The sequence below is a fragment of the Arvicanthis niloticus genome, chromosome 2, assembly GCF_011762505.2.
Source record: "Arvicanthis niloticus isolate mArvNil1 chromosome 2, mArvNil1.pat.X, whole genome shotgun sequence".
Taxonomy (NCBI): Eukaryota; Metazoa; Chordata; class Mammalia; order Rodentia; family Muridae; genus Arvicanthis; species Arvicanthis niloticus.
Genome location: NC_047659.1, coordinates 26,292,093 through 26,318,131, shown reverse-complemented (window position 1 = coordinate 26,318,131; position 26,039 = coordinate 26,292,093). Strand labels below are relative to the sequence as shown.

The following is a 26,039-nucleotide window of genomic DNA, read 5'->3' as shown; positions in this document are numbered from 1 at the left end:
GGATTGACAATGATTCCCAGAGACTCAAAGCTGCATTGTGGCACTCCTGGTAAAAGAGAATCTTATGGAAATCAGGTATTTAATTAATTTTGGTTGAAGTTGTTCCAGTGGGTCCCCGTACTCATTATGTGGTTATTCCTTTACTTATAGAATGTATCATTGAGAGAGGTATACTGAAAAGTTGACAGAAACCTTGTGGAACTATTATGAGCTATTATGGTTGGAAACATCACATGGACGTCATTGGACTTGGGTCTACCAAGAAAAGCAGTGAATCAAAAATAATACTGTATCCCTGACTGAATTGCAGAAATTAATTTCACAATCAAGGACTTGAAAGATGTAGTGGTAGTACTACCCACGACATGTCCCTTCAGTTCTCTTATCTGGCTAGTGCAAAAGACAGATGGATCACATAGAATGAGAGTTGACGATTAAAAAATTAATCAAGTAATGATTCATAGTGCAGCTGCACCCTTATTGGAGAAGATTAACATATCTCATGGTACAAGGTAGGCATCTTTTTCTAGGAATCTGTCCATAAAGACCATTATGAGCAATTTTGCTTTCAGTTGAAAAGGCCATCAATATATATTTAAAGTCTGACCTAAAGGATATATCAACTCTCCAGCCCAATGTCAAAACTTAGTTCAAGCGGATCTTGATCTCTGTTTCTTCTATAGCACATCAGTGGTCCACTATATGGATGCCATTATGTAGACTAGACCAAGTAAGCAGGCAGCAGTAGCCATTTTGGGTTTGTTGGTAGCACATAAATATATCAGAAAATGGGAAATAAATCCATTTCAAGGGCCTTTTATGTGAATAAAATTTCTCAGAATCCAGCCCGGTGTGGCACGCAGAGCTATCCTTTCTATAATAAGGAATAAGTTATTTTCTGGGCCCCTCTCACCATTAAGAATAAAGAACAAAGCTGTTTAATGGTCCTCTTTGGATTCTGGAAACAGCTTATTCCTCACTTAGGTGTCTTGTCATATACCCAAATGACTTGGAAAACGGTTAGCTTTAAATAGGTCTTGGAATAGGAGAAGGCTCCGTAACAGGTTCAGGATATGAAGACTGCTCTGTCACTTATGATATCTGAGGTGTCAGTGACAGTGTTTGAGGCCTTTGTCAAGCTGCTAAAGGTAAATCATGCAGAAGATCTTGGAAGTTTGGAATAGAACTCTACCATCATTTAAGACAGTTATTCTCACCTTTAGGGACAACCCTTAGATTGCTATTGGGCCTTAGTGGAATCTGAATGTTTGACAAGTTACCATGTGATCTGAGCAGCCTATCAAGAATTGGATATCATCTGACCTATAAAACCACAATGCACACAGAAGCAATCCATTATCAAATGAAAGATAAATAAACATGATTGGACCTGAGCAGACTTTGAGAGCACGAGTACATGATGAAGTTGCTCAAGTGTCTATGGTTTATACTCCATCTATAATGCCATCTGCTTCCAAGTATGCACTTACAGTCTCATGGGGTAAGAGACTATTGCCAGTTGGCTGAGGAGGAAAAGACTAGGGCCTGGTTTACAAATGGTCCATCATTTTATGCAAGCGCCACCCTGCAGTGGACAACTGTAGCATTATAACCTATTTCTGGGACAACCCTGAAAGACAATGAGGGGGAAATTTTCACAGTGGGCAGAACTTTGGGCAGTAAAAATGTTTTACTTAGGAGAAATGGCCAATTGTGAGACTGTTTACTGATACATGGTCTATAACCAATGAATCAGCTTGGCAGTCAGATACTTACAAAGAATATGAATGGAAAAATTGGTGAGAAGGACATTTTGGGAAGTATTAAGTGAGTATCTCTCTCACACTGGACAAAAGATATGAAGATAATTGTGTCTCATGTATATGCTCATAAAAATTGACTTTAGTAGAGCAAGAGTTCAACAGTCAAGTAGATAGGATGATCTAGCACGTGGACAGTCCATCTCTTTTCCAAGCCATACCTGCCCATTGTCCAGTGCACTCATGAACAAAATGGCCATGGTGGAAGACACAGAGGTTATGCATGGGCCCAGCAATATTGATTTCCACTCATCAAGGATGACCTGGCTTCAGCTGCTGCTGAGTGCTGACCTGTCAGCAGCAGAGACCAACTACGAGTTCCTGATATGGCACCATTCCCCAGGATGACCACTCAGTGATCTAGTGTCAGGTGGACTACACCAGATCACTTTCTTCATGGAAAAAACAACGTTTTGTTTTTAATGGAATAGACACATATTCTGGTAATGAACTTGGTGTTCCTAAATATAATGCTTTTGCCAAAACTACCATCCATGGACTTACAGAATGCCTTACCCAGCATCGTGGTATTTCACAGAGCAATGCTTCTGAAAAGGAAGTCACCTGACCGGGAAAGAAGTGCAACAGGAGCCTGTTCATGGAATCTTACTATGTTCTGCACCCTGAGGCAGGGGAACTGAGAGAACAGGTAGATGATGTTTTGAAGACACTGTTATAGCAACAGTGAGTAGACAGTAGCCAGGAAGGCTGAGAAAGGGTTCTCTGGATAGTAGTGTATGCTTTGAATCCGTATCCAATATATGTTATAGTTTCTCCCATTGCCAGATTCATAAGTCCAGGAATGAAGGGATTGAAATGGGAATAGTTCTATTTATTATCACTCCCAATGACGATGAAACTTTGCTTAAATTTAACTTAATGTTTTCTGGCCTAGAATTTTTGTTTTCAGACAGGAGAATGCTCCTGTCTGGAGACTCAACACACATTCCATTCAAGTGGAAGCTCAGATGTCCCCTGGCCATTTTGAGCTTCTGATACCTACAAGCAAACAGGCTAAAAAACACAGAAACCCCAATCCATCCAACCAAACCAACCAACCAACCAACCAACCAACCAACCAACCAACCAAAGAAGCAAACCAAATAACAGTGTTAGCAAGGGTTAATGATTCAGAATACCTAGGAGAAATTGAATTGTTTCTCCATAATGGAGGCATGAAAGATTATGTATGGAGGTTAGGGAGTTTCTTGGTGTTACAATATCCTACGCTTAAAGTCAATGGGAAACTATAACAATCTAATCCAGACAAGATAACAAAGGGACAAGACCCTTTGGATGAAGGAAGGATTCTTTCTCCAGGAAAGAACCAAGAACTGCTGAGGTGCTTGCTGACATATATTCCTGGAGGAAATACAGAATGGGTAGGAGAGGGAGATAGCTACAAGTAACAACTAAGGCCACAAAAACAGTTGAAGAAATGTGGGGGTATAATTGATGTGTGTTTGTGTATATACACACATTAAGCAACATTTGTATTTCTCTATTTCTTCAATATGGATTGCAACATCAATTGAGATATTATCAGTGCTTCTTATCCAAGTAAGTCATAAAATACTAAAAGACTAAGCACTCCTCAAGGGATAATGTTACCTACTTAATAACTTGTGGGTGTAGATGACACAGTTACATCATGTTAGGTGGAATTATAGCTTCCATTATTTTTCTTCTTTGGAAATTAAATACGGCATAAAGTTACACGATTCCGTGTCAAGTTGACAAGAAATGAACTTGTGGCTTGATTGTTAACTTTATTACACCTGGAAGCATCTAAAACCCAAGAAGCTGGGCACATCTCTGAGGGATTTTCTTGATTGGACCATCTGAGGTAGAAAGACTGAATCTAAACCTGGACCACAGCAGCACAGCTTCTGGTGGCAGTGCACATGAAAGGACAAGGAAGAAGGAAGCTTTTGTTATTCTGCTTGCCCTCACTCTTGCTGGCGAGTTCATCTATCTTGCTGTTGAGGCTTCCTTCACTAGCATTAGAACCTACTTCTTCTGAATTCCAAGGCAGACTGAAGACAAAGTGAGATGAAATGAACAACTACTGGAGTCTTATTAGTTATCCCCCTGGGAGACAGCCACTGTTGAACTAGCCAAACCTCAGCTTGTAAGCCATTCTAATAAATCTCCTTTTATATATACCTATATATACATACATTTAATTCTATCAGTTCTGTTCCTCTACAGAACCTTGCCTAAAACATATTATCATATTTTGGTCATTTCTACCATGTTTCCTCGATGCTTTCTTAAATCCATGTTTGAACTTCTTGTTTAAATATTGTTAATATACATACATATGTATACATACAAATAAAATTTATTTATTTATTATTTTAAGTGTATGAGTGTGTTACTGGTATGTATGTATGTGCACAGTTGTCCGAGTAGTGATCCTTCATGTGGATAGCAGGAACTGAATCTAGGTCCTTTTTAGAGCAACAATTGTTCTTCAGTACTGTGCCATCTCCCCAGCCTGATTTATGTATAATAAATATACAACCCACCAAGGATATTATTAGTTTTGTTCATACATAGATGTGTTCAGGGCTTATCATTTGGGATTGTCTAATTCTCCTCTTAACACAACTGATTGCCTACAGCTCTTCATCGAGGTGGGACCCTGTGAAATTTCCCTCATATTGGCGTGCCAACTTGCTATCAGATCTTCCACACAGCAATGCTTCTGAGAGTTTGTTTGTTTGCTTTTTTTTTCTTGATTTATAGATCTATTATTGGCTTTTTGAAAACTTAATAAAGAATGAAAAATTCAGAAACTCGGATTCTGGAGATGGGCTTGATATCTCTTTTTGTAAATTTTGTTTTGTTTTGGTTTTGGTTTTCCTTTTCAGTTTGCAAACAGGCCTTTACCTAACAGTGACCAAGCTCTTGCCAAGCACATCACAGATCAAAAGACTGTGCCCATCTCTGACTTCCATCTGCTTAAACCTAGACTGCCAGACTTACTCTTAAGCTCTGAGTGCTTTGTGACCGTTTCTGGCTACAAATGACTGCTCGGTGTGGTCAAATGCATTCCATTTTCAATTTTTGCAGTATTTTTAGGTTATTCCTAATACTTTCATTTAGCATTTTATTACATCTTATTTTAGTATCAAGAGCTGATAAATATTTTATTAGTTTCGAGGTACATTAAGTTCTTTGAATTTTAGTTTTCATTAACTTAGAATATTATTCTATACTATTTCTATTGCTTTCATTTTTTTTTAGCATGCTAAATGCCTCTTAACATTCATACATGAGCATTTTATATTAAGGTCTGCTTTAGTTTAGCCCATAAGTATATATATGTAAATTTAAACTTAAGAAAAACTAAATGTATTATTATTTTCAATGTTAAGACATCACTTATATTGATTTTAGAATTATAAATTATGTTTAGAATTGTAATGATATATTGAGTATGTAAGATGCTTTATTTAGTCACACACTTTTGCTAATTTTTAATGGTATCTGTTAAGTCAACAGGAAATGGAAAAAGACTTTTTTAAAAAAAATTTATGTTCATAATAAAACAGCCTTATAGCTGTCATTTTTTGTCTAAACAATTTATCAATTGTATAAATAATAATATTGTAGTTGGGATTCCTCCAGAAGTTGATTACTCAATTATATTATAATCTCAAAAACAAAAAAGATAATTTTAAAAGACAAACAGCAAAATAAAAAGCCTATTGATTATGCTTATGCAGATCTTTCCTAAAGAGAAAATAACAGCACAAAAGTAAACTGAACAGCATAAACTTAAAAAAAAAAAAAAGAAAAAGAAAGGAATAAGGAAAAATAACTTGTTTGGGACTTTGTCACTAGAGGAAAGTTAAGAACACAGGAAAGAAGTATGGGCAGATGGTATAAGGCACAGTAGCACCAGCTAACTGCATGAGGAGAACACACGTAGCACAAGATACAAGCCTTGCCTATTATTCTGAAACAGGACAATTTTTGCTTGAAGTCTTGTTTCAGTGGAGTCTATCAGGTCAAATGCCAGTCTTATAGCTTAGATACAGGAACTGGCCATTGGAAGACTGGTGTACACATAACACCATGAACTTCCTAGAGGATTCAGTCAGAGGACTCAGACCATTTATTATCTTAGAAAAATCAAAAGGCATTCATAATCACTATGGTGATAATTAGTTCAAAGACTAAGTTTTATCTGGAAGCTAAGGTACGCTACAAATTGCTAGTTTTAACTAATGTTTCTTACTTTGAAAATGACTGAGTACAGATATTTGCTTATAGCTACATATTAGGAGTAAGGCTTGAACTACATATATCCTTAATAATTACATTAATAAAGAAATATATCTGAATGACTATCATTTTATTTACATTTATAGTAATTTATCAATTTCAATGACAAAGCTATTCTCTAAAAGGAGGATCTTTGAAAATAAATCAAGTTAGAAAAAGAAGAGGAATACAGATGACACTAGGAGCTATAGAGATAACTCAGCATTTCAGAGCATGTCCTGCAGGACCTAGACTCCGTTCCCAGCACTCACAGAACTGCCTGTACCTCCTGTCCCACTTCTAATCCCCAGGGGCGCCGGGCACATACGTAGTACACATGCATGTAAACCATCTATACACATTGAAAAGAATTCTAAAAGGAAATTGCTCTAGCACTCTTACCCAAAGTCGTTCTCCTTTTCTCCTCTGAAAACTACACACATTCAAAAGCACCTGAAGGATAAAAGCCAGGTTTGCCATTAGTCGCATTTTTAATTTGCACTACTTTCATGCTAATTTAACAAAAAACAATTATGTTGCTCTTCATAAATCACAAAAGACAGTTTTCAGTTTGACGAATCCTACTGTGCTAACAAACCATGTGAGTGTAGAGTTTGATGGTTAGAAGGGAAATCAGCTGAAGGAAGGTCTAGTCTTTAAATATCTGACTGAGAATGAAGGACAAAAAAAAAAGATTAATGGGTCTCTAAAAACTAGTTAAGATAAAATATAGGACCATATATAATTAGAGATTACAGCTTATAAATTTAAAGATGTTTAATTATCTTAAGAATGAGACTTCTTTGTAAGGGAAAACACAATAAAATAATCCCTATTTATGTAACAAAGCTAGTACAGGGATGTGTTTTATTTCCTATTTGATAGGCTGGGAGACAAGTTTTCCTTGGTAAGAGTGCTTTGTACTGGCAATGAGGAAACATGGACAGACGCTCAGAATGAATGACCCTGCCTCTTCAGAGCTTCACAGTCGCTTTCAATATTCATTATGCCTTTGTCAATCAGATGGTGACAATTTAGAATTCTTTAACTCATACTTTTATTTTTTAGAGATTTATTTATTTTATTTATATGAGTACAATGTAGCTGTCTACAGACACACCAAATGTAGACACTGGATCTCATTACAGATGGTTGTGAATCACCATGTCATTACTAGGAATTGAACTCAGGACCTCTGGAAGAGCAGTCAGTGCTCTTAACTGCTAAGCAATCTCTCCAGCCCCAACTCATACTTTTAATATATAGGCTCAACTGTAATAATTTAGTCACTGATTTTTCAGGAATGAAAATAAAAATATTGTATCTCATCTAGTTTCAGATAAAATGTACTAAATTAAAATTCTACTTACTTATAAACTGATGTTCCTTAGTCCAGACGTCATTTAATCACCGCTAAAATCTTAGGCCATACGTATCATCTCATTTTTGCTCAGTGGGAGAAGTGACACTAAAATTGAACCTCAGCCTGAAGTTACCCTCTGTCTTCCCAAGCAGCTTTTGGGCTTATTTAGAAAATGGGTCTCAGTTGTGCTGAATACTGATCACATTTTAAAATTACTTACTTGTTTTATTTCAAAATGACTAAGGCAGCTAAGAAAATGCCAGTACCATATGCTAAAATTGAAATAAATGAGGACATTATAACAAAGGGAAATATGAATGACAAAAAGTTTAAGATTAAGAAATTAAGAGTTATAGGAAATATTTTTAACAGAATAGAGGCTGTCCAAAAAATTATTACAAAATAGAATCATCACGAAGGACCTATAACACTCCAAGATGTGAATTCCTTCAGAAGTTCTCTCTGCTGTGGCCTGCTCTTTCCAGTGACATAGATGCCAACAATGGCAGAAACGCTGCCAATGCTGTGCTTCCTGATGATAACCAGGACCAAGCTGTCTCCAAGGAACGTGTTCCTAGAAACCCAGTTCCATTTACTACATGGTTTCTATAAACAGACATAGATTTTCAATTCCAAAAAGCAAATTCCTAAAGAAAAAAAATCTTTGTATCATAAAACCGCCAATTTGATTCACCTTAATATAGTTTAATTCCTATTAATATAGTATAGAAAATCTAGGTGAGAACTACAATAATGACCAATAGATTTTCTAGTTACAATGTATGTATATCCCACCAAAAATTCAATTCAAATTGAAGTAAACACACTTCAATAAACAAAACAATTATCCAATTTTAATCATATTATATATGAATTATGAAACAACACATAAAAATGTCAAACATCATCCAAGTATCAATCCTTCTTCAAACAACATCTCTATGACCTGTTTTGAAATGTGTCTTTTTGATTTGATCAAGATTGTATTGATTGTACTTGTATTGATTAATTTGAGTTCAAGTCAACTGTCTTCTTGGAAAGAAGCAAGATGTATCAACATGGTAAAAGAACAGTGCAAATTCTAACAAGATTTACCCCAATCCCAGCTTTTATCTTACATGTGCTTTTCAATCTGTAATATGAATTTCTCACTACTGTGATAAAATGGATACATAAACACATAACGCGAATGGCCTAAAGCACAATGTATCTGGTGTGCTTTCTGATACTTAAATTTATGTGCCTTGCTGGGAGGGGTGGTGTACAACTATAGCCCTGGCCCTTGGGAAACTGAACCCAGGAATTTAATATTTGGCAAGACAACAAGATCCTCTTAGCAAACACACAACTAGCTTCTAAATTGATTGACATTGTTGAAGACAAGCTAAGAAAAAGAAGTCTAACTCTATAGTGGTATCTGAATTGCATGTTCTGCATGCGCACATCTGTGTGATGTGTGTGAATTTAAATGACATGGTTCAGGTCTGAGCACCTTCAAGGCAGCTCAAAGATGCCTGTTATCCCAGTATCAATGGGCTCTGAAGCTCTCTTTGGTCTCCATAGGTACCAAGCATATACATGGTAGACAGACATTCAGGAAAGCAAAACATCCATACACATAAAAAACAAAACAAAAAACAAAACATGCAAACAAGCAAATAGCCAAATAACTTTCATTATCTGCTAATACTGGTTTTAATAAAATCTGGCTTTCAAAGCTGCATTTTATTCTATCACGTAAAATACTGCAAATATACAATTGGATATATTTTATTATTTAGACTTCCATATTTTCAGCATTATTTGTACATCTATATATAATATATACATGTATTTAACAAATATAATTATATTTTCTCAGATTAATATTGAAGATGAATAATTGAGTTTTATGTAGCAATTACAACATTTTGAAATTCTATGTTGTGCAAGGTAGGTTTTGGTGCTGTTGGATGTTTTAAAAACAGAAGTAAAGAATATCAAATAGAAAACCAGAAGTTACTATTAAAATACAGGTAAAAATAAACTGCCATTTCAACTAGGGTAATAGAGAAGTAAATAGTTTATAAGCAAGTCTTAGAAAACTATGACAAAATAGAATTTTAGTATATTAAGATTTAAGTAACAATACTAAGAAAGATGCTTACTATAAAATTCATATTAAATACATTTTTTCAATAAAAATATTTCATAAACTTCTGCCTCGTTTCAAAGATGCCCACTACAACACACTATACTTCTTGGAATGAGCCTATTCAATAGCTTCTTGTTTCACAGGACCTGTATAGATATCATTATTACTATAGAAAGGTCCAGGGCTGGAGAGATGGCTTAGTGGTTAAGAGCAGTGATTGCTCTTCCAGAGGTCCTGAGTTCAATTCCCAGCAACCACATTGTGGCTCACAACCATCTGTAATGGGATCCAATGCATTCTTCTGGTATGTCTGAAGACAACTACAGTACTCATATAAATAAATAAGTTGATTTATCTCTAATCATGTTACCATGATATGTAAAGTAGTATCAATGTACACTTACAGAACTATCTTACACAGCACACCAAACTGATGTGGGACTATCTTCACTACATATTTCCATATTTGAAGCTGGGTCTATGTGTCTGGATTTCCTTCTCCCAGTTAGTATGCAAAGAAGTGGGTTAACACGCTTTAAGAACAAGACAAATTTAAAATAGCAGACAGATTTCCTTTTGAGGTTAGCAATTCAATTTTGGTTGTTCGGTAGTGGTTGCCAAAGTACCATGTTAAGAAAGTTATTAAAGCCAGTGCCAGCTCACACTGCCTTAATTTAGATCTTGGCCATGAAACTTATTAGTCAAATTTAATCAAGCCTTCCTTCATATGAATCAGATTCACTATTTATTTAATGAAGCTAAGGCACAGACACTATGTTAGGAGATACATGTGTTGACTAAAAAAAAAAAAAAAAAAAGCCTGCAAAAGTTATGAGAGTTCACACTATCAGAGAAGTCAAACTGTTTTATAAAGTAACTGCAATGAAAAGGTCGCAAAGGAGCAGGCATAGACAAGTTAGTAAAGCCTGCTCTATTCAAATCCTAATACAGCACTTCTATAGAAGATCACTTCAGACATCAATTCTGAAGGATAAATATGGGTTCACGTGGTAGGCAAAAGCTGAAGATCATTCTGAAAGATTAGTATGGTCTGAAACTTGCAGTCTTTCTTCTGGGGTACAATTATAAGCAGTTCTGTACCACTGGAGCTTAAGGATAAGGTGGGGACTAATAATCTAATGATGCAGAAATAAATCTTAAATTAACACTATTTATGTGCTGTTCTGCTCAAGTCAACAGGAACTGGTGCCCCTTCCCCACCAGTGCTGGGGATGGAGTTTGGACATGAGCATACTCGGCAAGCTCTCTACCTCTGAGCTACATCATAGCAGCCACTGGTAAAAACCTACTCTGATAGATAAGTAATCATGGCGATGCTTTACAGTGGCTGACTGGTAACAAATGGATCACCAGACACTTTACTAGGGCCTGAAAATACCATGCACACCTCCACCAGACCCTCATCTAGTTCCATGCAAGTCACTTTCACTTCAGTCCTTGAAACATCAAATTGTTGTTTTGGCATCTGCACAATTGGACCATTTGTTTGGTCACTATTTCTTTTCTCTCTGAAAGTCTAATCCTCATATATATATATATATATATATATATATATATATATATATTTCCGAGAGTAGTACACGATCCTCTGGAAAGCTTGTATGCACACTCACAGATGTTCATTTGAATGGACACTGCTTGTTCTTGAAATGCTTATTCCTCTGGCACCTCACTAACTACTTATATCACCCAACTTCCTCCCCCTGGTGTTTTGAATTTTGTGAGAACAATGAAATAGAAGAAGGCAGAAAGGATCAGTTATTAGAAACTGGTGATTTACGTAAAGCAAGTTTGTACTGCTTATCGCCAAACATAATTTCACCTTGCTACTTAGAACAGAATAGTATTTCAGCTGAAGAAATAGCTGAAGTAGAATTGGTCACTGCCCTTAGCAACTTGACCGCAAAAGCTCAGACCTGTTGATTGTAACATATGTCTTTCAAACGTAAAAGCCTCAAAGCTACCTGCCACAGGTGCTCTATAAACCCTACTCATGTGCTTGCTCATGTCACCTTGTGGTTTTAGAGTATGCAAAATGAGAATGCAAATTGTACTCGGAAACCAAGTCTTTCAGGAGGTACCACAGCTATGGCCTCCAGTGAATACATGCCTTTCATTCTCACTAGTGTCAGGGTGCTCATTCCATAGAGATTCTTGCAACAGCTGCTCATTTCTAGTTTGATGACTATATCTACAATGTGCAGCACAATACTGAAACAAAGAAGACTCTTAAATGAATACAAGATGTAGGCTGAGAGGCTGGCAGCAGACCAATAAAAATTATTGAACACGAAGAGAATAATCAGAAAAGAAATATAAGTTAAATGCGGTGACTTACTAATTGTCAGAGGAGTAAAAGATAAGAAGAGATTGTTAGAAATAAAGAATTAAAGGAAAATTCAAAATTTGAAAAAACAAACAGGGCTATAATACCAAGAAAAACACTTCCTGGTGGTCACTGAGCACCGAGCTACTCTACCAATCTCTACTGTACCCCTCCACACATGGCCAGCAGAAGGGCTACCATTCTTTCTGCAAAATGTAAAGCACATTAATACTTCATAGCCTGCATATCTTGGACACATCTTGCCCAGATATTTATATGACTCATTCTATCAATTCTTCTGACGATTGGTTATTTAAGAGGTGCCTTATTTAGAACTAAAACCCTATTCTAATTCCTTGGCAATCTTTACTGATTCATTTTCCTCTACAAAACTGATCAACATCAGACACACAATATAATTTATTTGTTCAGTTTCTTTCATTAGAAATATAAATTGCTTAAAAAGTAAGGATACATTTATTTTTAATTTAATTCATTACTATGCTCTGTCTAGAATTCTGTAGGTAGTCAACAAACATTGGTTTAATTATTGATGAGTGAATGAAGGAATGAAACAGGGTACTTATATTGGAATGAGGAAAAGACATTAAGAGACACAGGACCAGAAGTCTTTTGTGAGATTGTTACGCCTAGAAATGGTAGGGAAGTATCAGCCAAAATGCCTCCACCACGTGGCTGCTTAAAAAAGACCTGATAAAGGACAATATCAAGGACATGCTGCCATGTAAGGAGGAAATTCCACGGGACTCCACAGTAGACAGAGACCATGGGTAAATAAGGAATGGTCAGAGAGGGAGCATTAGTCATCCTCAGGGATGAGGTCCTAGTGGTTGATCCTGAAATCATGTACAGATAAGTATCACTAATCAAACTCAGTAGATGTTACATATTTATGCATGTGTATGTATGTAACATTAACAATCAAAGAAAAAGCCAATGTGAATTTGAAAGTGAGTGAGGGTGGGATGTGAGAAGAGCTGTAGGAGGAGGAAGGAGAGAAATGATATAAATATATGTTAATTTAAAAAATGTAGAAAGCAAAATGTACCAAAAAATACCAACTAACTAAATCTGAACACTCTTTTATCATTATGCATTGGTCTCCAAGGTTAACTATGCAGCCACGTATAGTGAAGAGTATCGAGTACTCTTCTCTAGACAGCATTATAAATATGTAATAATCACTAACACTAGTTAAAATACTGGTTAGAACCAAAGGGAGTAGGTACTTATGGTAGAAACTTTATTCACAATATATTTTTAAAATGTTTGGATCATTTGAGTTTCTTTAAAAATATATTTATGGACTGGTAGCATGAACACAGTAATAGTAATAGCAGAAAATTATCAAATTCAACCTTTATCAGAACATTAAGAATTAAAGGCTTGAAAGAATCCAAAGAGTGTTTATTAAATTACAGTGTCTGCATCTCAAAACAACACAGGAACAAACTAACAAAGGGGAAAAGAAGTGCCTAAATCTCAAGAAAATACTAAGACACTTCTCCATCTCTTCCCTAGCTCTGGAGTAGCATGAATATCATATCACTCTGGCAGCTGAGTAAACCTATAGGCAGCAGCAGTTGATACACCAGTTTTAGTGACGACAGCTCTCCAATACTCGTTACTCAGAACTTTTGTTATTTTTGACCTGCTAGTTCACTTATCTCCACACTACTCTTCATTTCAGCTCACCAAAGTCTACCACTGTCCAAACATTTTTTCTAGAGCACTTTTCAAAGCAATTGTATCTTTTCCCCCTGAGATTTAAATATCACTCTCCAGGTTAAGCACTGAAAAGAAAACATATTAAACAAGAATATACTTTTAGCATGCAATATATCACAGATAAAGAAATTAAGATCTTTAAGCACAAACTCATACCCATACTAAAATTTCAAAAACCATCAATATTCTGGCAAAAGTAATAAAAAGAGTCCTTGAAACCAAAGAGAATACTACACAGAAATTTTAATCCATATAGAAGAATAATGAATACTAAAAATGCTCAATAGTATAAAGGTTTATATGAATGCAGATTAATACAATATATTATTCATATTCATACAATATATTATTCATACATATATATTATTCATACAATTTGTATATGTAAGCATATATATATATATATATATATATATATATATATATATATATACACACACACACACATACATCACACACACACACACACAAACATTTTTGTTTGCATTTTCCCACCAATCTGTTTTAAAAGACAAAGACATAATTTAAAATTGTTTGACTAGGTTTACATGTAGAAATATAATCTGAAGAACATTAGTATAAATTAGATAGAGACTGAATAAAATTATACAAAATCAAAGTTTTGGAATTTTAATTAGGTAGTATTAATCTGAGTTAAGTTGTTTTAGGTTATGATGTTAATTAGAACCACAAGAAAAAGCAGCAAGAAAACAACACTAAAACATAGAGCAACAGAAACAATGATTGAGGGCTTGGAAGATGACTTAGTCAGAAAAGAGCTTGCTGTGCAAGCATAAGGACCTCAATTTGGATTCCCAGCACCCACCTTAAATACTAAGTATGACAGAGCCTGCTTGCAATCTCAGAACTGGAAAAGCAAAGACAGCAGGACTTGGCAGCCAATCTAGCCAGTATGAGTTTCTGGTTCAGTCAGAGACCCTTTGTCAGAAAATTAAGAGGTGAGGTGAATGAGGAAGAAAACTGACTATTCACTGGACCTTCACACTTGCAGCCATAAACATGTACATGTGTACACACTCCCCGCCATACAGACAGACAGACAGACAGACAGACAGACAGACAGATACACACACACACACACACACACACACACACACACACACACACACACACAAAAGGGAAACAATAAGGGAGTTAAAATAGAATGTTAAAAATTACTTGTCCAAGGTTCAAACTTTGGTAGAGTGACAACTAAGAGATTGAAAAAGTCTTAGAAATGAGATCATAGTCACCACTTCTCTGGAAACACTGGAGAAAAGTTCAAGATGCCATATAATACCAGGGATGCAGTCCAGTGTTTCCATATATTAACTTTTACTCTATTGAAAAGACCTTGACAATTAATATTTACCAGTGGACCCATAGCTAGTCTTCCAAGGCCATCTCAGAATTTGGAAAGAAGCAATGTGAACACTTACAAACCCAGTTACAGTCCATTCTCTACCCAGATGGTGCCTATGGAAACCTATTACATGAAACTGTATGTCTTATGATTACAGATACAATGGGATGGGCTGTAACTTCATGGAGATGACCTTTTACTCAGACTTGTACAGGAAGTTGACAAAAGCAGCAGAGAAGCACTTCAATCCGTTTTAAGTGTTCCACACTCTTCTGCCTGTCATCATGAAGAAGGATGCTATGTTTTCAGCTGTGTCTAACAGTTGAAAGTCTGTTTGAAGTAGTAAATCACGTTTCTTGATTAATATACAGTTTACAAAGGTGTTTACAGTTTTGGCATTAATCATGACTATAAAATATCTTTATTGAAGATTACAGTCAGATGGTGAAGACCCTAAAGCCTCCACGGATCCAGAAGACAAAAAAAAAATTAACAATAAAATATTGACTGATGCTCTTGTTTTTGTTGTTATCCTGGATGATACTTACTTCATTTGAGTAGCACTAAAGTGATGAAGCATCTCACAGTACCAACTACACGTTCTAAGTGTGAACACAATGGTTTTGGTTGCTGTAGTAGTTGAAGAAGAGAATTCTTTCCTTGCTGGTGTTAGGCTGCATTCCTGTTGATTTTGGTGATCAAAGAAAATTCTAACCCTCAAACTGGGTAAACATCATTGTTCAGAGACATAATCTAAGTGAAACTGCTAACTGCAATAATCTTTTACCATCTCAACACTGACTATGATAGCTTATCTTTTGGGTGAACAAGAAAATGCCTTTGAATCTGTTTTCCTTGAGAACAAATATGTTTTGTTGCATGTATTACACCTTCCTAGACAGGAAGAACTAAAAATAAAAATGATTTTCGATGCCTTATATGTTTGCATGCAGTTGAAGAATTCACTACAACTGTAAACACTATTTCTTAAAGATAATAATCTACAGTCCAACAATAACCTATGTTATCAGTTATTCCAGAAATCATTTAAGCCTTTAGACTTACTGGAAGAATAGAACTAAGTAACTCCAGAACATTTAATATGTTTAAGTAGGGAACATTGATGCTTTTATATGTACACGTGAATGCGTATGTGCGTGCATGTGAGAAAGCATGCATGCTTCTATGGAGGCCCGAGGTTGATGTTAGGATTCCTTTCCTTGATTGTTCCCACATATTCATTTAATTTAAGTACTTATTTGAGTCAGGTCTTTCACTGAATCTCATACCTAGATTTCGTTAGACTATACTGGGATGCAATCCGCTACAACCTCTGCTTCTGCCCACCCCAATTTATGTTACAACTGCACATGAGCGAACACCCTGGCTTTTACAATCCAATTAAAGTTCTCATGCTGTACAGCAAACACTTCACTCACTGACTCACCTGTTTGTTTTCTTTGTTTAGTTTTGCCTTTTAGTGAGAGCATCTCACCATGTAAACACTATTATGCAATGCAAGTGTGTTAGATTTACTTTAAAAAACAATATACTATCACCACAAATATTTTATAATGCTATCTTTTATTCTAGTTTTAAACTTATCTTTAAAAAGTCATCAAATATATCAGAGGACTTCTAGGCATAGTGGCACATACCTTTAATCCTAACATTTAGAAAGCAGAAGCAGGTGAAACTCTGAGTTTGAGGCCAGTCTGGTCTACAAAGAGAGGTCTAAGTCAGCTTGAGCTACAGAGAGATGCCTGTCACAAACCATATATATATATGTACTTGTTTATATGTTTATATATTTATATATGGGATAGACTTGGAATGACAAAGGATATCTCTGTTTCTCTGTCTAAGAATCAGAATATACAAAATATTTACTTTATTTTCCTCTATTCAAAAGTTAAGCCAAGCTGGCATTTAATGATATAGTTAGCTTTAGAAACAGTGATTTTAAGGTTTTCATGGATTCTTTGCTTTTATCTACTGCAATTACTCTTAAAAAATTCCACATTTAGGTTTTCTCTAACAATGAAAAGATATTATATTGCATATACATTTATTTTATTTTTTTTCTATGAGGTTAGATGAATATCCTCAAATGTCAGAAATCCAGCAAAACAAGAAACAGCTGGTAGTCCTGGAGGACTAGAGATGGAAAGACAAATACGGAAAGCAAAGATCAACAGGGTAGATGTAATTCCTACCCAAACACCAATTATTAACAGATTTTAGCATAGAATGATATTGGCAGAATGGAAAATAGACCTGACCCAATTACACACTATCCATTATATATATACATGTATATGTATGTATGTATACATATATATAGTACAAGGGTATCAAATATCAAAAGTAAAAACATACAAAACATTATTTACATTAAATCAAAAAATTACCTTACATAATATCAGACAAAATGTCCTTTAGAATTTAAAAGAGATACAGAAGGTCAGCCATGTCAGGTTAGGCCAAGCCTATAATCCCACTAGGAGAGGTGTAGTCAGGAGCATCAAGAATTTACGGGCAACCTCAGCTACACAGTAAGTTCAAGTTATAACTAAGTTACAGAAACTCTGAAGCAATATATGACTCAAGCAAAGAAACAAGTAAGATAGATTTACAATTCTCTCTCTCTCTCTCTCTCTCTCTCTCTCTCTCTCTCTCTCTCTCTCTCACACACACACACACACACACACACTTTGAATTAATGGAGGCAGGCTGCTTCTGCCTCCTGAATGTGGGAGATAAATGCATGTTGCACCACACCCAGATACAGATATACTTGTCATTCAAAGACAGAAAAGCAATCCAGAGAGCTGGACAAGACGCATTTGTATTGGAAGGACTTATAATCAAGACAAAGATATTTTTAATAGTAAAAGTGTCAGGAAGACAAAGCTATTAGGCACAAATAAGCCTAATAAAAAAGTTCCAGAAATCATAGAACTGAAGAGAAAAAAAAGACACGTTAGCAGTGATTGGAGACTTAGCTAATCTTTCAATAATGAGTGATATAAGTAAGCAGAAAACCAACAAAAAACAGAAGACAGGAGTAACATAATAAACCGATTAGGCATAGTACATATGAGAATACTCTGTCCAACAAGAGCGTGAAAACCATTTGTCATAATGAACTTCATTTGTCAACACATTTGGCGAAGAGGGGACCTCACCTGCATCTATCAGACTGGGCTGTGGGCGTGACCGCAGGACATTTTATGATAGCTAATTGATGTGGAAAGGGTCCAGTCCACTGTGTCATAGCATCCCTAGGCAGATGGGCCAGTACTGTATAAGAAAAGTAGCTGAGCAAGGCAAGAAAAACAAGTCAAGGGAAGCAAGCTAGTAAGGAACATTCTTTCATTGTCTCTTCTTTATTTCCTGCCTTGGCATCCCTGAAAGATGGATTGTAAAGCATCAGACCGAATTGCTTTTGGTCATAGTGTTCATCACAGCAACAGAAACCTAATTAAAACACCATTCTTCTCAAGTGAATATGGGCATTCACACATAAAAAAATTTAACAATATTCATAAATAGCCACCAGGTCAAAAAGTATCTTGAGGGAAACAGGAAAAGTTTACATTAAAAAAAATATTTAAAAATGAGTCTAATAAAATCCAAATCAGATATTAGGAAAGAGTAAAAAAAAATGAGGAGGAAGAGGAGGACAAGGAGTATGAGGAGGAAGAGAAAGAGTGAAATTCAGATTTAAGTAAGTGAAACACAAGAAGGAAGTGATCCCAAGTTGGTAATATAGAAAGAAACTGTGTATCAGCTAGAGTGATAAACAACACTTAAATTACTAAAATCAAGAGTAACTTGAGGGACTGGAGAGATGGCTGAGAAGCTAAGGACACTGTTCTTGCAGACACCCAGGGTTCAGTCCTAGTACCTAAAAAACAACTCACAATCATCTGTAACTCCACTTTCAGGGTCTCTGCCAGCACCAGCCACACATGTAGTGCACATACTAACACTTGGGCAAAACAGAGTCCACACAAAATAAAATAAACAAACATAAAATAAAAATGTAAACACAGAGCATCTTGAGCATAATCAACAGTTATGAACATAAATAAGGAGGTATCAATAAATTAGGTAATACATGAAACAAAGGCATTCAATAAAATACTTCCTTGCTATTTTAAATGATCTATATTATATCAATAAATGATTGCATCTTAATTTTGCAAAAGAAAGACTACTGTTTTATTTATTGTTATGGAGATAGGGTCTTACTTCATAGCCCAGAATAGCTTTAAAGTCAAAATGCTTTTATCTCGAATCTCTGAGTACTACAAATATAGGCGTGCACCATTACACTGAACTGCTGCAATACTTCTATAATTTATATAATTTTAATGAAAATACTAAAAGACTAACACTTTCTACCCAATTCATCTCTATTTTCCCTGTCCCAAGAGTCAACTGCTTTTATCTGTTTTGTTTTTGTTTGTTTGTTTAAATCTAGCATTAATTTTACAATAGTTCTTGATCTTTTGTTTCTTTCTTCATTCATCAGATTTAGTCAGCAATGGCTGTATCAAAATTATGGATGAATATACTTCCTGTGTCAATAGTTTACATTTCTTAAATACTGTTAAAATCTGGGGTTCAATGGGTGGCTATTGTTTGGGTACTGATGGCTTATAAACAGCAAAGGCCAAGAAATGAATTAGAATAGTGACTTCTTATTCTGGAGGTAACTAGGTACAACATTTTACATATTCCCAGTTTATGTACATTATAAGTTTTATGTGTTTTCAACATCAACAGTAGCTGTATATAGATATATTGTTCTTGATGCTAAAACAGTCCCTACTGGTTCCTGAAGAACTCTTCTCTGAAATGGCTTGCTTGTAGGGTATAATATTGAATTGGTTTCTTTAGCTTATTACATACAGAAAAATTTTTGCCCTTCCCTGAATGGAGTATATTGTTCAATTTATGTGTTTGTCTTTTTTGATTAACTTGAATATTTCTATAAATGTTGTCTAGTAGTTTATTAAGTAAATATTCCATGGAAAACAAACAAAAACAAAGAAAAACTTGTTCTGAAGGTGGGAGCTAGTCTTCTCTATATTCTATTATATATCTAATAAACATTACATAATCCAGTGTAATTATCATTTGAAGAATGTGATTCATAACTGTAATACTTTTTGGAATACTTTCTGTGCAGCCTATGTTACTGGCATGTGAATCTCTGTGCTTCCTTTGATGTAGTTTTTGTGTTTCCCGTGTCATCCTCAGTGAGCCTCATCAGGCTGAAGGCTATATTCTCCTAGTTCTGTGGAAGTACTAGGTCACTTCTCAGTCTCAGATCCCTTCTTTACTGACATTTCATTGTTTTCTTCTCCGATCATGTGTACGTTCTGTTTTCTTCTGAGTCTCATATGTTCAATGTGATAAGCTTCAGTAAAGACTCACAGGTTATTTTGAGTTTTATATTTTAATTCTTTGCTTATTCAATTTTCTTGGGAGGGTTCTGCAATTACTTTTAGGGTATTTTTATTTTCTATTTTGATATTTGCTATATTTTAAAATTAAAGTACCTGACTTTTTACTATTGAAAATTCTTAAGTAACATGCTAGTTTATTTAATGTTGATATTATTTTGTAGAATTTTTTTTTTTTGGCTTACTTTAGTCAATATTTAATTTCTTTTTTTTCCCATTTTTTATTGGATATTGTATTTATACTAGATGCTATCCACTTTCCCCACTCCCCCCATTAGAAAAGCCCTATCCATGCTCCCTTTTCCTTTTTGCATTTATACACTTTTTAAAAATGTTAATCAAAGGCTTTATAAGTTTGGTAATGCTCAATCAGAGGTGTAACCCACTACCCAACCTAGATATATCAACTATCTTTGACTGGTGGAGATACGTGAACATCTGCCTCCCTGTCTCCCCCTCTTTCTCTCTCTCATCACCTAGCTTCTCCTCTTCTTCTTCTCCTCCTCTCCATACTCCTTCTCTTCCTCTCAGTACTCCTCCCACCTTAGCTCCTCCTACATAGCACCCTTCCTGTTAAAATAAAAATTTTCTCTCAAAATACATTTAGAGCATAATTATGCCTATTTGTACCAGCGAGATACAAGATAGTCCTAATACCCAGTCCATCATTTTGTTGACTAACCAGAACCTCTGTCATCTATCCTAACTAAAACACTTAGTTCTGAACCTGGCGTTTTCCTTGGCTTTAGAATGAATGTCAGCTGAAAACCACTCAAATCTTTTCTCTCAAGGTAAATAGTCAGGATTGGCTATGAGACTATAAGTTTTCAACCCTGTCAGAGATCCAGAATGACTGAGTTAACTATACTTGTGGGAAGCACAAAGCATAGCTTCTAAACCTTAGCCAATTTGAGAATATTTTTCTCTAACCATGTTTACTTCTTGTTTATTTTACACTTAATATTTTGTCTACTTTCACTGTCATTTTCCTCATGATTCTATTGAATACTTTTTTGTTTGTTTGCTGAAAGCTTTCCTTAAAATTATTGGACAACTTTAGAGTTGACAACTGAAACTTCATTCATAAAGACTGAAATACCAAAAACAATTCAGTGGGTAAGACTCTGCCTCTGCTTTATATCACTAAGAACTAATCTGGCTAATTTCATATAAAAATGAAGGGCTTAGGAATAATTTAACCAAGGATATGAAACATCTGTACCTTGACTAATATAAAATACTAATGAGAGAAACCAAAAGAAGAAACATATGTAGCAACATACATCATCATGGGTTAACGGGGGCTATACTGTGAAAATGTCTATGGAACTAATGTGACACACAATTCAATATATCATTGTAAACAGAGTTATTCTTTTATATGTGAGGAAAAGGCAGTCCTAAACAATGTATGTATAGATCCAGACAAGACCCAATGCTACATATTCAAGACAAATAAGCCACATTGAGCTAAAATACTAAAAATGGAAGCATGACACTCCTTAATTTCAAAATATAAAGTTATAATAATAAAAAGAAGTTACAAAAACAGAAAGATTTACTAATAGAATAGGACATCCAAGAAGTACTCAAGAATTTTGTAGTCAACTGATTTTCAACAAAGTCGTCAAATATGTACAGTGGAGGAAAATGTACTTTCAATAAATGGCTTTGGATGGTTATACTGAGAAGATTAAAATTGTACACCATGTTTTAAAATTATCTTTATCATATATAAAAATTAACTACAATTGGGTGAGAGTCTTAAACATAAAACCTACAATAATAATGCTACATAGTCTATAACATTGTTTTAGAAAATTATTTCTTAGGACTCCAAAACCACAAGGAACAAGAGAATAACTGCCATAAGGGACTGTATGAACTAAGAGATTGTGACAAAAGAAGCAAATAACCTACTAAGAGGAAATAGTTCTCCCACCATATAGGTGAAGAACAAGCTAGTCTCCAAAATATATGTTTCTAATATAAGTAAAGAAAAAAAAAGAATATTAAAAGTAAGTACAGGATCTAAATATGTATTTCTCAAAAGTCAAGATGGGTCTGCCAAACACATAATTAAAAATAATAAAAAATCTGTTAATTACCAAGAAAATACAAACAAAACCAAATGGGGATATCATCCTATGTCCATCAAGATGGTTATTAGGAGTTATTGTCCCTACGTCAAAATTCCCTAATGTTCTTCTTTTATAAAGATCCTAGGTGGGTCAGAATTGTTCCTACAGAATAGGTTGGCAACAGAAAAGGACCTTCTGTGATGTACCAAGTTGTCACTCAAGACACATCCAACATTCATGGCACTACATCCATGGTGTAGTCTTACACACACAGGCTCCACAGGCTTTCACTAAGAGATGTGAAATTCCATGTAGCCCTGACTCATGGAGTAACGCTTTTAAATCTTTCCTCTGTTCTGTTAGTACTGTCAACTTGACATAAACTGGAGTTATCTGAGAAGAGGGATAATTAATTGAGGGATCGCGTCTCTAAGATTTTCTGTAGGCAAGTCTGTGGGGGCACACTTGTTTTCATTAAGTGTTCACATGGGAGGGCTCAGTCTTCTTCTATGAGTGTTGCCTGGGGGAAGTGGTCTTGGGTTGTATAGGAAACATGGCTGAGCAAGCCATGGGAGCAAGCCAGTATAAAACTTCCCCCACGGCCTTTGCCTCTCTGTGCTTGTATTCCTGCCCTGATTTCCATTAGTGACCATCTAGGATCAAGCTCTGTAAGTCAAATAAACCCTTGCCTTCCCCAGCTTGCTGTCTGTTCAGTGTTTAATCATAGCAACAGAAACCAAATTAGGACAACCCCTTTTCATATCTGTTTGTTCATATCTAGATATGTAATAAGGATGAAGATACATACAATAAGCTATATACTTTGATAACTAATGCTCCTATTACAAAACTTAAAAAAATGTACCTGATGCTAATGTGAACTACCATAATCAAAGTGATAAAACTACCCCATAAAGGTTATTTTCAAAATAAAAATGACAACAGAAGTTGGCAAAAATCTAGAGAAAATGGAACAAACATATACCGTTGGTGGGAATGAAGTAAGGTATATTCTGTAAAATAATAAGGAAAATAATTATGAAAGATGCTTAAAAACAATTTAAAGATAGAATATCACCTAGCAGTCTTGCTAAGCTAAGATAGTGGGTAAAGAGTTGAAAGCAGCTGAGGAAAGACTGGTACCCTCATGTATATTTCAACATTATAAACACAGGCAAGATTTAAAGAAATCTCAGTGTCCACTAATGAATGACTGATTTAGAAAAATGTGCTACACATATAGAATGAATATTACATGTCTGTATAGTGAAAAAATCTTAGCATATATAACAACATGAATGGATCATGAAAGACATGATAAGAAGTTAGAAATAACAAAGTTTGATCTCATTAATGTAGAATCTCATGGAAATAGTGGAAAGGTGGTTATGAGAGACAAAGTAGAGGCTCAAGAATATGAGGAATAGGAAAATGATGCTGTGTCTCCACCAGTCAAAGACAGTTTTTATATCTAGATTGGGTACTGGGTTACACTTCTGATTGAGCATTACCAATCGTATAGATCCTTTGATTAACATTTTAAAAAAATTGTATAAAAGCAAAAAGGAAAAGGGGGGCATGGGACGGGGGGGGGGAAATGGGGAAATGGGATGGCATCTTAAATGTAAATAAAATATAAAATTAAAAAAAAAGGAAAATGATGTTGACTTTGGAGTTCACAGTTCTAGTTAGACAAAGTTTACCTTTCAGGGCTCCAGGGTACTGCATAGTGACCATCATTAATACTGTTCTTCATATGCATTCAAAATGCTAAGCAATGTTAAATATTCTCACTATAAAATATTAATTACTAAGCTGAAAGATATGCTAATTGGCTAGATTTAATCATTCTACAATGTATACACAAATCAAAACATGGTATATCCCATAAATATATGTAGTTGTTTGTCAACTAAAAACTGAGCAACCCCAAATTATTCTATAATTAAATTAAATTATACTTTTAAATGTGTCTATTTTAAAATGCATTATCTTTAATAAAGTGCAAATTATTTAAGACATTTCCATGGGTTTTCACAATATGTAAAATGTGTTTTTACATCCTACTTACATGAAAATGCATTAGGATTAAAGTACTTTGGAAAGGAAAGCACTTTAAAATTCAAATTCTAAATAGCACTGATTCAGGTAACTATAGCACAAGGAAAGATTATGAGAAATTGTAAGATCAACTTTTATATTTTGCAGAATTTAAAATAGCATTTGAGTATTTCCCTCAGAAGATTAAAAAAAATGTCAACAGATAATTACTTGCATGTGGAACTAAAAAAGTCTAAATAAACTCACCCAAATGGTCAAATATTTAAAATCATTACATAAGCCTATTGCCCGAAAATGAATTCTTTTTATATACTTTTGTATAGATCAATCTACACTACTATATACTTGGCATTTAGTATTTTCAAATGCATGTTTTTCTAAAATTCAAACTAAACAGTCATTACTATTATGCATAGGGAAACACAATGCATAGAGGATAATATCTAAGTCACAGCTCTCATAGATATGGTTAAAAAAATTCTGAATAAAGAAAAAAGAATTGGCTTCCAGCCCAGTACCAGCATTTTGAATCTGGCAAATGCTTTTAATTTCTCTGTGCTGTCTTTTCATTGTCAACCAATCTATCTTCAGTTTGTTGGGATTGAACCCAGAACCTTACTAAGTATAACACTCTAGGTAAGAGCTATACAACTGAGACACATTCCTGGCTATTAAAGGATTGAAAGCATATTTACCTCAAGGAAATATTTTACAGAAAGATTATTCTCTAATAGATAATTTAGGCAGCATTTGTAGCATTGAAATTCAGTCCTTAACAGATATCAGTTACTTTTTCTCACGGGCTGATGGTGAATAGGGAAGGCAAGGAAAGACAGAGACTGAGGCTCAGTGGCACACAAATACATACATCATTCATCATATCCAGGGACACAGACTTACAGGACTGCTGCTGAGGGACAGGCACATTGTACCAGGTAAAGAGAGGAGGATGCTGTCTGAGAAGGACTCTAAGAGCACAGTGGCCTAACTTGACAGCAAAACAGGTGTGATCAGCTTTAAAACATATCCTGAAACTTGAAGTGTGATCTGATGCCCAGAAAAACTGAGGAATTAAAAAGTAATACATAGGCCATAATTATTGGCACTTAACATTAAATGGAATATCTCAAAATGTGAAGAAGTAGGAAATCTTCAAGGGAAAACAAAAATAGAAATTGCATCAAAGGGGAAAAAAAAACTTTGCTAAGAAAAAAAAATCTGTAAGAATGAAAATATCTTTCAGGAAGGAAGAAATAACAAAAGCAAAGTTTCTCCATTTGAAGAAGAATTAAATATGTGACTGAAAGAGCTCACAGAATTCCATGAAGATTCGTTAAAATAAGGCAGAAAATAAGATGGCTTTTAGTGA

The 26,039-nt window shown here is 35.0% G+C and overlaps 1 protein-coding gene across 10 annotated transcripts in view; it reads right to left on the bottom strand.

Moving 5' to 3' along the window:
* Positions 1-26,039, bottom strand: part of Mbd5 (methyl-CpG binding domain protein 5) — a 353,158-nt gene that overhangs the window by 202,658 nt on the left and 124,461 nt on the right. For 7 of the 10 annotated variants that reach the window (XR_013108584.1, XM_076928716.1, XM_076928712.1 and 4 more), the window contains one exon: positions 6,498-6,548. The exons of the other annotated variants lie outside the window; for them this stretch is intronic. The gene's annotated coding sequence lies outside the window, so the exon portion shown is untranslated. The remainder of the gene's footprint in view (positions 1-6,497; positions 6,549-26,039) is intronic. 10 annotated transcript variants of the gene reach the window in all.